Raw genomic sequence first — 12,767 nt, 5'->3', positions numbered from 1 at the left:
AAATGGAACTCAAGTTGCTTGGAGACTAGGTGTCCTTATATCTTTCGGTTGCCTGGGATATTTCCTGGGGCAGAGCTCAACAGTTGAAAGTCCATAGCTTGGGGTGACTTTTTATTTCCTGGACCATTTGGCTTTGAGATGGTTAGACAGGTTCCAAAATGTGTAAACTGCATGTAAACCACAATCTTTTGGGGTATGTTTCTTTTCTGATGGCATGCCACCACTTCACAGTCAACCACTTTGGATGAATATAAATAGTTTAACGGTTAATAGATTTGGCCTGTAGGTAATAATATATTTCAGCATTTAGGCTACTATTCCTTTGATAAATGCTAAGTTAAAAGAAAAAAAGAATCATTTTTTACAATTCTAGACTAATCATGCATTTCATGTTTTAGCTCTTTTTTCCCCTTCTGATTATAAAGTAATCATTTCAAAAGCAATACATTCATTATATACTTACTATTCAAAAATTACAGAAAAGCATAGCATGGAATGTAAAAGCCTTCTATAAACAGCTTCTCAGTGATAACTGTAGTTAACAGTTTGGTACGCTTCTTTAATTTTTAACACACAAGCATATATTTATACACATATATATTTATAATATAATTATTAACAACAATTTTAAACAAAATTATACTATATCATAAACAGTATTTTTAAACCTTGCTTTTTAACAGAGCAATAACTGTTGAGTGTAAAACCACTCAGGAAGTATTATATTATGCAATTTATCTTGTCTATGAGAGTCTTGATTGTTCCATATCACTGAATTTCCACATCTCTAAAATGTTCTGTGTTCTAATCATTTAAAACTTCTGACATAAAAAAGTTTGCTGCCTTAAGTAACAGAAACTTAAAATCCTTTAATTTTCCTTCATATCATTCTTAGAATGTTCTTGACCACTGAATTGAAACAACAAATTATCTGGGAACTTTGCTATTTGTCTTTATTTTAAACAAATGCACATGTCTATCAGCCAAAGTCAGCTTTCAGCAGATTCATCCACATTACTCATTTGCTTATCTACATATGCATTTTCAACACTTGTCCACCTTGAGAACTCTAGCATTAAAAATAATTCCCCCATGAACAAATAAACAAACTCTGGCATAAGTTCCCATTAAATTTTCATAGCAAATAAGTTTAATAATTTAAGTTAAACACACACACATAGAAAGGTGGAAAAGAAACACTTCCATGGATAGGATAACAATGACCAGGGTTTAGAATGGATTGTTTTTTCATTAGACTCTTTGCCTCCCTCCCTAATTATTTTTTAAACACTTCAGAATATCTGGAAATACTGTTTCCATACAGGACAACTCTCTCTTAATGAGATGCAGAAAAATACAGCTCCATCAGATAAGAGTGAACAGAGTAAGGTAAGTGTCATGCCACTTGAAGAATATTTGAAGAACATGGACATGCTTAGCCAGTATAACAGAGTAATAGAAGAGAAGCCCTCCTTCTCTCTCCTCTATTCTGTCTCCTTTTCTGTCACTCTCCACATTTGTTTGAGAGTTGGCTGGGAGCAGAGCAGAAACAGAAGCTGTACTGTGGAAATGTTAATAACTGAGCTTAACCATGTTAAGAATTGGCTGTAAGCATGTATATATATGTATACCATGAGGGACCAAATTAGAATTTGGGACGAAATCTCAAGGAATCAGATTTCAATATAAGAAAATTGATTGGCAGTCAGAGATGTACAGAAATGAAATTATTTGCATTGAGTGGTAATGAAAATGATCGTGATGGTACCATAAACAACAAAGACAGGTTACGTGTATCGATCATCATCAAATACATTATATGCATTATCACATCGAATCCTCATGATCCCATCATGAACTAGCAATTTTTGCTAACCCAACTTTACAGATAGTACACTGTGATATTAAAACTTGTTCAATGTCAAAACAAAACCAAAAGCAACAACTTTTTCAGTGTCTTCCATGAGACAAGCCTGAATGCAGGGATAAGCTGCATTGCAGGGGTATATCTCACTCCACACACCAAACTCCTAAGTACTTTTCCTGCATTGAATGGTAGTGAATCATCTATTACTGAATTAGCCATGGAATCATCTAGATAAATATATAGTAATCTCTTCAGCAGATGCTAAAAGCCATTGTGATAGTAAGAATGCAGTGAGATTCAAACAGCTGGTGAAATGTTAGATGAGCATTTATTGGTTTTGTATTTTATGACCAAGCAAACACAAAGGTCACAGTTCCTGGGTGGACAGTTTTGAAAGCCTTCTTCCAATGCCTTCAAATTATTACAAACCCACCCCTGACCCAATACACACACACATACACACACACATTCATTTCAGACATTGCTTCGCACTTGCGGTACATGGAACACACCTTAAAAACCAACAGACCTTGGAAGACTCCATCATCATTGTGGAAACAATACACAAAACCTTTGCTTGTCTTTAGAATTTGCTCTTTAAAAATCTTTCTTGTCATAGTGACAATGAAGAGCAGCTGCTCATATTTTATGTTACTCTGTTCTATTTATATGAAATAAAGAGGCATGAGGATCAGTGCAGTGACATGGTGGACCCAATCTCTGCTTTAAATTGTGCTCAGGACTCAGTATATAGGGCTCTCCTTGTTAGCAGGGTGATTCAATATATTGCAACATTTCATTATTGAAATAATAAATATAATAGGTGTTATGTAATGTCAAGTTTTCTAAGGATGCAGTAGCTTCTCATCATGTATCATATATATATATATATCCAGATATACAAATTAGAATGCTCTATTCTCTTTATGTGCTAGGGTGTGTATTATATATATATATATATATATATATATATATATATAATATTAGCATATACTATATATATACATATATTATATATATTAGCATATACTATATATACATATATTATATATATTAGCATATATATATATTAGCATATACTAGAGCATGAAACTTTGGGGTGGGACTCATCACTTGAATGTGTCTGTGGCTAGGACAGAGTTCTATTCCAACAGGCTCTCAGAACTTGCAGATATGACAAAGATGATTGCAATTAACTATTTAGAAAGTATTTAAACTTCTGGATCTCAGATGGCTGTGAATTCAAAAATCTGACATTCCCATTACTCTATCAGGACTGTTTTTTACATCTGCGTGGATTCTACAAAATACATTTGCATGTGTTAGTTTTGCATGGATTTCATGTCAATACCCACCCCCCACTCCCAAATGGACTGACTACTTAAAAGAAATAAGAAACAAAAAACCCCTTTGTCTTGTAACTATGGTGCACGTGATTACTTCTGTGAGTGGTACATTTATATTTCAATAAGATGATTTGTGCTAATTCTTGAGTATGTTTTCAAGCGTGGCTTATGAGAGTTAAAGTCAGCTCCGACTCCTGGATTTTAGAGTTGACAGTGATGCAGTTCTGATAGCATGTGATTACCCTGTCTCTTCTCTGGCAATCCCTGAGGCCTTTTTCCATGCCATTCAATTAAGGAGTTTCCATTATGACTAACTTTATGTGCTCTGAAGATCTTTCATCATATGGTGCAGTGAGGCATTATTTTAAAATAGAAATGCCTATAAGACAGCTCTTTATTTTCTCCCTATCGTGACATGTTCTATTTAAGTGTGTGTACATCACCCACACTTATTCCTTGATTCCTGATGGTCTCTAATTCCTCCACATCTGTAAGGTCAACCTTTGAAGTTCAGGTGAAGAATGGAATAGGACAATTTGTGAATATTTCAGAGTCCAGCTGAGAAAAAAAAAAAGAAAAGAAAAGAAAAGAAAAGAGCTTTGGATTGGCCACTTAAATTCCCTCTGTCTCTTTCTCATTCTCTCTCTTTTTTTCTCTCTCCCTTTCAATTTGTCTCTGTCAATGCATCTTCCTTTTTCACTCTGATGAAGACACTTGAAATGCAACATTATTTCAAGAACTGTGAAGTGGTAAAGTAGCACATGCAGCTCCCTAAACTTTCCTATTGACTTGGCCGACATAAATAAATTCCTGAATTAATTATGGTAACTGACTAAGAACATATCAGTGAATATCTGAGATTCAAATTACTTTACGGGATTTACTAAAACCAGTAAATTAATGAGGAATGATAGCTGAGTTCCCAATATTCAAGAAGAATTGATAGAATTTTCTTTTTAAATTCTAACCTAACCTAAGATCCATGTCTTAGTTTTATAAGATATACTGCGATGTGACATGGGGAGGTAGGTGGAACCTATTTCTTTGGTTCAAGATAGGTCTCTTTCTCAGACTGGGAAGATATTTACTACAGTTATATGAAGCACACTTGAGAGGCATATGATAATAATATGGAAACATTTTATTGAGATAAGCATCCGTTTTCTAAATTACACAGATTCAAGTTTTGCTCTGGAAGAGAAGATGGTGTAATTAACTGGGATTTGTGATTCTACTGTGAGGCCAATGCCACTGCCAGTTGATTGATTACCTCTTAGACCTTCTTCATTGACACACATCCTCTCAACTGAAGAATTTCATTTCCTTCCTTTCTTCCTTTCTTCTTTCTTTCTTTCTTTCTTTCTTTCTTTCTTTCTTCTTTCTTTCTTTCTTTCTTTCTTTCTTTCTTTCTTTCTTCTTTCTTTCCCTTTCTTTTGAGAGAATGAGAGCATGTGAGCACAGGTACGGGACAGAGGAAGAGAGAGAATCTCAAGCAGGCTCCACACCCAGTGTAGGGCCCTATGTGGGGGCTCTGTCTCATGACCCTGAGATCATGACCTGAGCTGAAATCAAGAGCAGTTGCTTAACCAACTGAGCCATTCAGGTGCCCCGGAATTTCATTTCTTAAGCAGACAGCACTAAAATGTTCTTTGGCCTCCAGTTACTTTCAAACTGGTTAGCAATGCTACTCATATCTGAAGGTAAAGAAGCCTGTTTGTGAGTAGGTATCTAAGAAAGAAAATGGAATTTTGTACTCATGTTCTCCCTTTGAGGTTCATAAAGGGATAAAACAAATTTCCGTATGAAAACCTCTTTATGTTTCATTAGCAAATAGATGTAATCTGAATGACACTCGTGCAAACAGATCTCTTAAATCCTAGAGATCATAAACCATTTCAAATGTTAATTGCTCTAAGTAAACATGTGATTTACAGGGAAACTTGCATACTTGTTCTACTATTCAGTTTACTTGATCTTTCCGCAATTCCTAGTGCTCTTCTGATGTATTAAACCACTGAAAAATATGTGTGAGGTTATTTCCTCAATATTGTTGAACAGTTTCTTCTTACTTCAGAATGACAGTGTTTCTTTCTTCTTCTTCTTTTCTAAATAAAACATCCTCTTCATGCCAGCATCCCTTCTATGTTGCTTCATGTAATATTCTATTACCATGAATCAAGTTACATTGATGATATTAATATCATATATGAAAAAGTTACTCCACTGTGGCATTTGGATGAAAACAACTAATTGACTACATCAACACATTTTCTTTTGTAATATCACTTTTAAAAAATGGTTTGAATATGAACAACTGTTTATCTATATCGTCTTTATCTCCTGACTCACCAGTACAAATATAGCTCCAGGAAATTTACCAAAAAAGCTGATTATATTGATAGGACTTCCTTCCTTCTTTCCTTCCTTCCTTCCTTCCTTCCTTCCTTCCTTCCTTCCTTCCTTCCTTCCTTCCTTCCATCTTTTCTTCCTTTCTGTCTTCTTGATAAATAATTGAGTAAAAGATTCTTTGTATGACAATAAATATCCAGACCAGAAATTTCACTTTGTCTTTAACTTCCACTTTTCATTATGCTAGCAAACGGATACAATGATACTATAAAACATGGCTTCTTATTTTCACCTCCAACTTTGTCCATTTTCAGATGGAATTCCTTTGGAAAGTGATAGTAAAGTATCAAATCAATCACAGATGTTTATTAGGGGATTCCCTGGTATCAGGGTACAGTATTAACCAATAAACTAACTCAATGGTATTCTTGTTTTCTTTCAACACAACAAAACCTGAAGAGCTCTTAGCACAGAACCTAGAATTGGGTAAACATGTATTATAATGAACATTTTATTGAAAAAAATGTGTTCTTTTCTGGATAGTAGTTATCCTTATAGGCTATATATTTTAGATATAACCATTGGAAAACATGTCTCTTTCCTTAAAAGGAATTTCCTTAAGTGGCCAATACTGAGGATGATATATGCTTTTCAGGATACTATTCTAAAAACTGCTTGATCAGGGACGCCTGGGGTTCACTGGTTAAGCGTCTGACTTCGGCTCAGGGCATGATCCTGGAGTTCCAGGATGGAGTCCCACAACGGGCTCCCTGCATGGAGCCTGCTTCTCCCTCTGCTTATCTCTATGCCTCTCTTTCTGTGTCTCTCATGAATAAATAAATAAAATCTTTATTTTTTTTAATTTTAAGTTTTTTTTAATATTTATTTATTTATTTATTTATTTATGATAGTCACACACAGAGAGAGAGGCAGAGACACAGGCAGAGGGAGAAGCAGGCTCCATGCACCGGAAGCCCGACGTGGGATTCGATCCCGGGTCTCCAGGATTGCGCCCTGGGCCAAAGGCAGGCGCCAAACCGCTGCGCCACCCAGGGATCCCATTAAATAAAATGTTTAAAACAAAAAAGTAAGAACTGCTTGATCAAATTTATGAGCATGAGATTGCCACGGACCCATAAGTATCCATCCTTCTGTTTCTATGTATGTGTAGATCAGGGGTCTGCAAACTATGGTCTGTAGGCCAGATAGCCTGTTTATGTAAACAAACCTTTTATTGAAGCACAGCTATATTTGTTTACATATTGTTTATGTGTGAATGATGGTGCTTTCGAGCTAGTATTATAGAAGTCAATAGTTGTGACAGAGACCATATGTGGCCCACGAACTCTAAGATACTTACTATCTGGCCCTTTAAGGAAAATGTTTTTGTTTTAATATTTTATTTATTTATTTGAGAGAGAGAGTGGAGGAAGGAATCTGCAGTAGACCCTGCACTGACCACAGACCCTGATGTGGGGCTTGATCCCATGACTGTGAGATCATGACCTGAGCTGGAACCAAGAGTCTGAGGCTTAACAGACTGAGCCACCCAGGCTCCTCTAAGGAAAATGTTTGCCAACACCCGGTATTGATGATCAGCTTCTATTGATTTAGTCAACAATTAAAGATGTATTCAACAAACACTTAGCAAGCATTTTTCCGAAGTTTCAAACAAGAAATAAGCAAATATTTTCCTTACAGAGCTGAAAGTTAGGCTAGTTGAGACAGAAAAAAAGTAAAATGTATTAGTCTATCCTTTGCTTATTTTTTTTTAAAGTCCTTAAATATTTCAGTGATTCCCCTTAAGATTTATGAGAGAAGAATTTTCTAATTCATCTCACATATGGGACTGAATTTTAGCAGAACCTCTATTTATCAAAACTCAGTTATATTAAAGAAGATATGATACAAATATCACATATGTATATATATGTACATTCATATATGTATATACACATATATATCAGAATATTATTCATTTGTAAAAATAATAAAATCTTTCTATTTGCAACCACGTGGATGGATCTAGAGGGTATAATGCCCAGTGAAATAAGTCAGAAAAAGACAAATAGTATATAATATTACTCATATGTGGAATTTAAGAAATAAAGAAAAAAAAAGAGACAAACAAAAAAACCAAGCTCTTCAATGTAGAGAACACACTGGTGGTTCCCAGAGCGGAGGTGAATAGAGAAATGGGTGAAACAGGCAAAGGATATTAAGAGTACACTTATCGCCATGAATACTAAATAATATATAGAATTGCTGAACCACTATATTGTACACCTGAAACTTGTATAACACTATGTGTTAATTCTACTGGAATTTTAAAAAGGCTATCTTTTGGGAGCAAAGAGGGGAATCAAGATAAGAATTCCTCTCCACTTTGGCAAAGGCGAAGAGAATAATCTCATGTTTGACAATCAATAAACACAAAATTCAGATTTTGTTCCTTGAGGCAAAAATGAATCTGAGGTGTTAATATTATTATCTTGATTGCTAGAGAGTCATTTGCTCCCTTGCTACACTCTGTCATTCAATCTCAGAGTTCTGTGAGGCAGGACATGCATGGATTGTGATTTCATGAGCAACTAACTGATCTGTTTAATCCAATATAAGCAAAATGATGGGAAGATTTCCACTGCTAGTATTGATTCTATTCATCATGCTATGAAATTAATGCTTGCTATTCTATGGGGCTGCACAACAGCAAGATAAGTTACATGTCTCATAAACAATATCTGTCTGGAGCGTACTATGCATTGACAATGTGATAAAAAGCAAAAACGGAGGTCCTGTGTTTTGAAAATATTAATAGACGTTCAGGCAAGTTCACTGCTGCTCCTTTTCGTTGACAAGCTGAAAACACACCGGAGAAGCGAGCTAGCCAGTTAAATCTTTCTCAGTCAAGGCAAACATGAAGACACTATGAAGTGCTCAAAGGAAAAACCATTCATTGATTTTGTTATAATGCACACCGTGACTCCATTGCTGATTTCAGAAGGTGACTTCAAGGATAATTATTGCCACACAGGCAGACTCTTATAGGAGAATGTCATGTTAATGTCTAACCTCAAATATAAAATGCACCTTGAGATGTTTAGGTATAGTGTGAAAAGTCAGGGGAAACATCCCCTAAATTCTTTAAGGTATTTTCAGCTACCTGCACCAGTAACTAGCCTTCATGACCATTGGCACTAAATTGGTGAAGACTACACCAGCAAAAATGCCATTATCTGGTTTTCAGGGATGGATGAAAAAATGTCATTGGGAACATGTAAATTTGTTTGATTCCTGTCATCAATAGATATTCTTACAATATATAGCATACTAAGTTAGAGACACAGGACTGGACAATATTGCTGCCCCAGTAACTAGAAGTATCCTTAAAGGACAAGCTGTTCTTTCTCTTGTGTTTTATTTGAGAGATATAGATAGGAAACTTGGGCATGGGGCTTGTCCTCATCCCTCTAGGTCTTCAGGTTGGTCTAGCATTCCTCTGAATTCACCAATGACCAATTATCTTGGATCAAAGACAAATACAAACAAGCAGAAGGCAGTTACTTAACATTTGTAGGATATAGGGCAAGAGTTAAAATAGAGAGCCACGTACCATATGTCTTACTATTTAAATTATAAACCAACCTAAAAATGAATAAATTAAATATTTTCTACTCAAATCTCTTGACAAATACAGCTCCTTTAAGTCTTGGAGATCCAAGTTTGAGTTTGGAATTTTCAGAGGTTTTGAGGTTCCCATTGGCCTATGAGAGTGAAGAAGTGCCAGTAGCCATACCTCATGTCTCTAAGTGCTCCTGATTCTGACCAAAACCATGAAGGGACTTGCAGGCACATATGTAAATATTCACTCATGAGGTTGTAAGATCCTTTCACATTCCTCAACATCTTTTTCCTTCCCAAATAGTTGTTGTCTTTGTCTACTCCTTGGACATTGTGGTATACCTATGGGGCATGGCCTCAAGAGGAATGGCCTCAGAAGGCTATTTGGCCAGGAAATCCCATGGTTCTGGACATTTGGAAGAGAGGCTAGAAGAGAAGCACAGTTACCAGGGGGGATCCTACCCTGTACTTGCTCCCTGGTGCATCTAGACTACAGACAAAATAGGATCCTCTAAAGTATGATGTTGGCAGCGGCTAACAAGTCTCATCCAAATCTAATGGTAGAGCTACTTGTGTGTTTCTGTGACAGAAATGTCTATCTTCAGAATCTCCCATCATATACTTTCTATGTGCCTGTAAACATAATTTGGAAAATATTTAATTCTCAGCTAGAGTAAAAAAAAAAGCAAAAAAGATCGTGGTTATAGTATGTCATTGAACAGCATTTCATAATGAGGTAGATCAAAATTCTAAATTGATAAAATTAAATAGAATGGTCTGTGCCTTCTCTAATTATTTTGTGAAGGATTTACTGAATTTAGCATGGGTTTACTGCACACAGGCCACAGCCAAACCAGCTCAGATTCAACTTCATGCCAGATAAGAGTTTCAATGTATTTTGGGAGATGCTGTATACATTTAATGTACCACATCTTTCCACGAATATACCCTGGTTTATTTCTGTCCATTTTGATATCCCATACATCAGATTGTTTACTTCAAAATGAACCTCTCCTATAGACGTGCTTCTTCAGAGAGGAGCTCCCTGGGGTTTACTCTTGGCTCTCTTCACTTTCCATGATCCTCTTGACATTTTCTAATAAAATCTTCACCAGTTTTTCTTTCCTTTAGCAAAATTACCCTGATGATACAGAAATGCCTTGTGTCTAAAGACAAAATGTCAATTTACAGAGAATCTTCATTCACAGAAAATTGCACATGGATCTTGGTTCTATACTTCCCATAAAGATAGCTGGCTGAGGCAGCTTTCTTTGGAACCTCAGTGTAACCTGATCATTTGTATAATGCATGCTTTATTTCACAATGTGGAGAGTCAGGGTGAAATGGAGGAAGAAGGGAAGAGAAATTACTTCAGCAGCCCCCTTTAATAAATACATCTACAGTTGAATATAAAACTTGGGGCTTGCTATGCAAAGACAGGCCTTGAGATACCTCAATCATCTCTTTTAAATCAGGTTTCTCAAACCTCACTTTGGAAATGATTTTAATGATATATACATGACCATAAGTCCACAGATTTTTTTTGAGTTATATTCACTTACATTTTTAACCAAGCAGAATTAAAAAACTAATAAATAAACAAAGAATGGATCACAAAAGCAAGTCAACCTAACTAAGTCAGAGAGATTTTCTCTGGTTCACAAGTCAACTACAATGGTAATAACCCCTAACACATTATATGAATATTTTTTAAAAAATGATGATGATAAGGCCCACACATTAAGTGCTTTTATTTTGATTGACATATTCATTTTTATAGCTGGCATTTAAGTGATAAAACAGACTGTTAAATGGATCTGCTTCCTCAGACTTTCCTAAACAGAGTGAAGACTCTCTACCCCAAGGACACAGTCTCTCCTTCCACACCAACTCATCACAACTGCAATTTGTTTTGTTGAGAAGACAGACATGATTTTCATTTCCAACATACAGATAAATTGTAAGTGGTTCCCAGGTGGTCAATGAGTCATCATGAACTAAAATCACAATTTTTTTTTCCATTCCACAGAATGAGACCTTTCCTCTTTTTTTTTTTTTTTTTTAAACAAACAAACAAACAAACAAAAAAAACAGAAAAAACAGCCACATTCTATTCCAGGAATCTTGAGAGCAAGAACCTAATAGCTAAAGATGACTGAGTACACATTATTCTATGCTCAGTGCTTTACACATCTCATTCAATCCTCATTGTAACACTGTGAGTCAGGAATGGTGACAATCCTCATTTAACAAATACAGAAATGGAAGATCAGGAAGCTTTGGTGACTTGACCAAAACCACTCTACTTAATATACATAGGGTTGACATTTGAACCTAAGTCTGGTGACTCTAAAAATCATTCTTTAATTACTTCATGAGGTATTTTCATGGTGGATCTAAATCTTTAACTTCAGAAAATAGCTGTGCTTCACTCCTCTGGCAATGAGGAGGGATCTGAGAACCCTTCTTATGAGTTGTGTAGACTTGCTTGTTGAAGCCATTGTAGTTTACATAACACAGTGTCACTGTTCTCTTCTCTGGTTCACCAAAGAGGGGCACAAATCTATGAATACTTCCCCAACCATCATTAGTTATCATATGCTCTCTGTGCATATTCTCAGTGTGGAACTATAGTGTTCATATCTCTCTCTCCTATCTCTCCTGTCTCTCTCTTCTTTGTCTCTATCTCTCTCTCTTTCTCTGCTGGTGGTTTTCAAACTCAAGTACCTGAGCAATGTAGCAACAATACATTTGGTTAATACAACTTATAAAATCAAGTCAAGGTTTATTTGTAAATGTTTTGTGCAATATCACTTGCTAATTGGGTCTCAATTGATCACAGAAGAGTCTCATGGAGTAAATTAATGGCTTTTGAATTTCTTTTGGTGTTGACTGTGATGACAATGCAATCATATATTGTTGAAGCTCAGCCTTAGTAAAATTGTTAAGACTCCTACATTTTTAAAACTCGGCGGTTTCCTGCTTTGCCTTAAATATAAATTAGATTAAATAGAATGATCTCTTGCTAGTGGTTTTGAGGGCTGGCCTTCTTAAACCTGTAGTAGCCAATGATAACTAATTCAAAGGCAATTGTTATGTTTGAGTAAATCTACCTTCCTCAAACTGGATTTGACACGTTTTTTTCTAACTTCTTAGAATCACTAAGAATAAAGGCACATAACTCTCCAGGAAGAAAAGGGAACAATCTGTTCTTTTGACTATCTGATGAAACAACTATAATTATTTAATATGCTCACCACAGTGGATGCTTTTTATGCATATATTTTTAAGCTGAGGAATAAATATGTAAAATCAGGAATAGTATCATTGTATTATTCACACCCCCTCCCAAACATGAAACTCTACCACTTGAGATAGGCTTATAGATAGTGCCTTATTCTGGGTTTTGTTTTTAAACATGAAACAATTTTATTTTGAGCCATTAATATGCTTTTGCTCTGTCCCAATTATTTTCTATAAAATTCCAAAGGGCATAAAGTTTAATCAACCACAATACATTTTTCCAAAAAGACCTATCATTGTGTAAAGTTGGGTCCAGTTTAGGTGGTAAGAATTTGTCTCCT

Source organism: Canis aureus, chromosome 16 (assembly GCF_053574225.1).
Source record: "Canis aureus isolate CA01 chromosome 16, VMU_Caureus_v.1.0, whole genome shotgun sequence".
Classification (NCBI taxonomy): domain Eukaryota; kingdom Metazoa; phylum Chordata; class Mammalia; order Carnivora; family Canidae; genus Canis; species Canis aureus.
The sequence above is the reverse complement of the archived record's forward strand: the minus strand, read 5'-3'. Positions refer to the sequence as shown.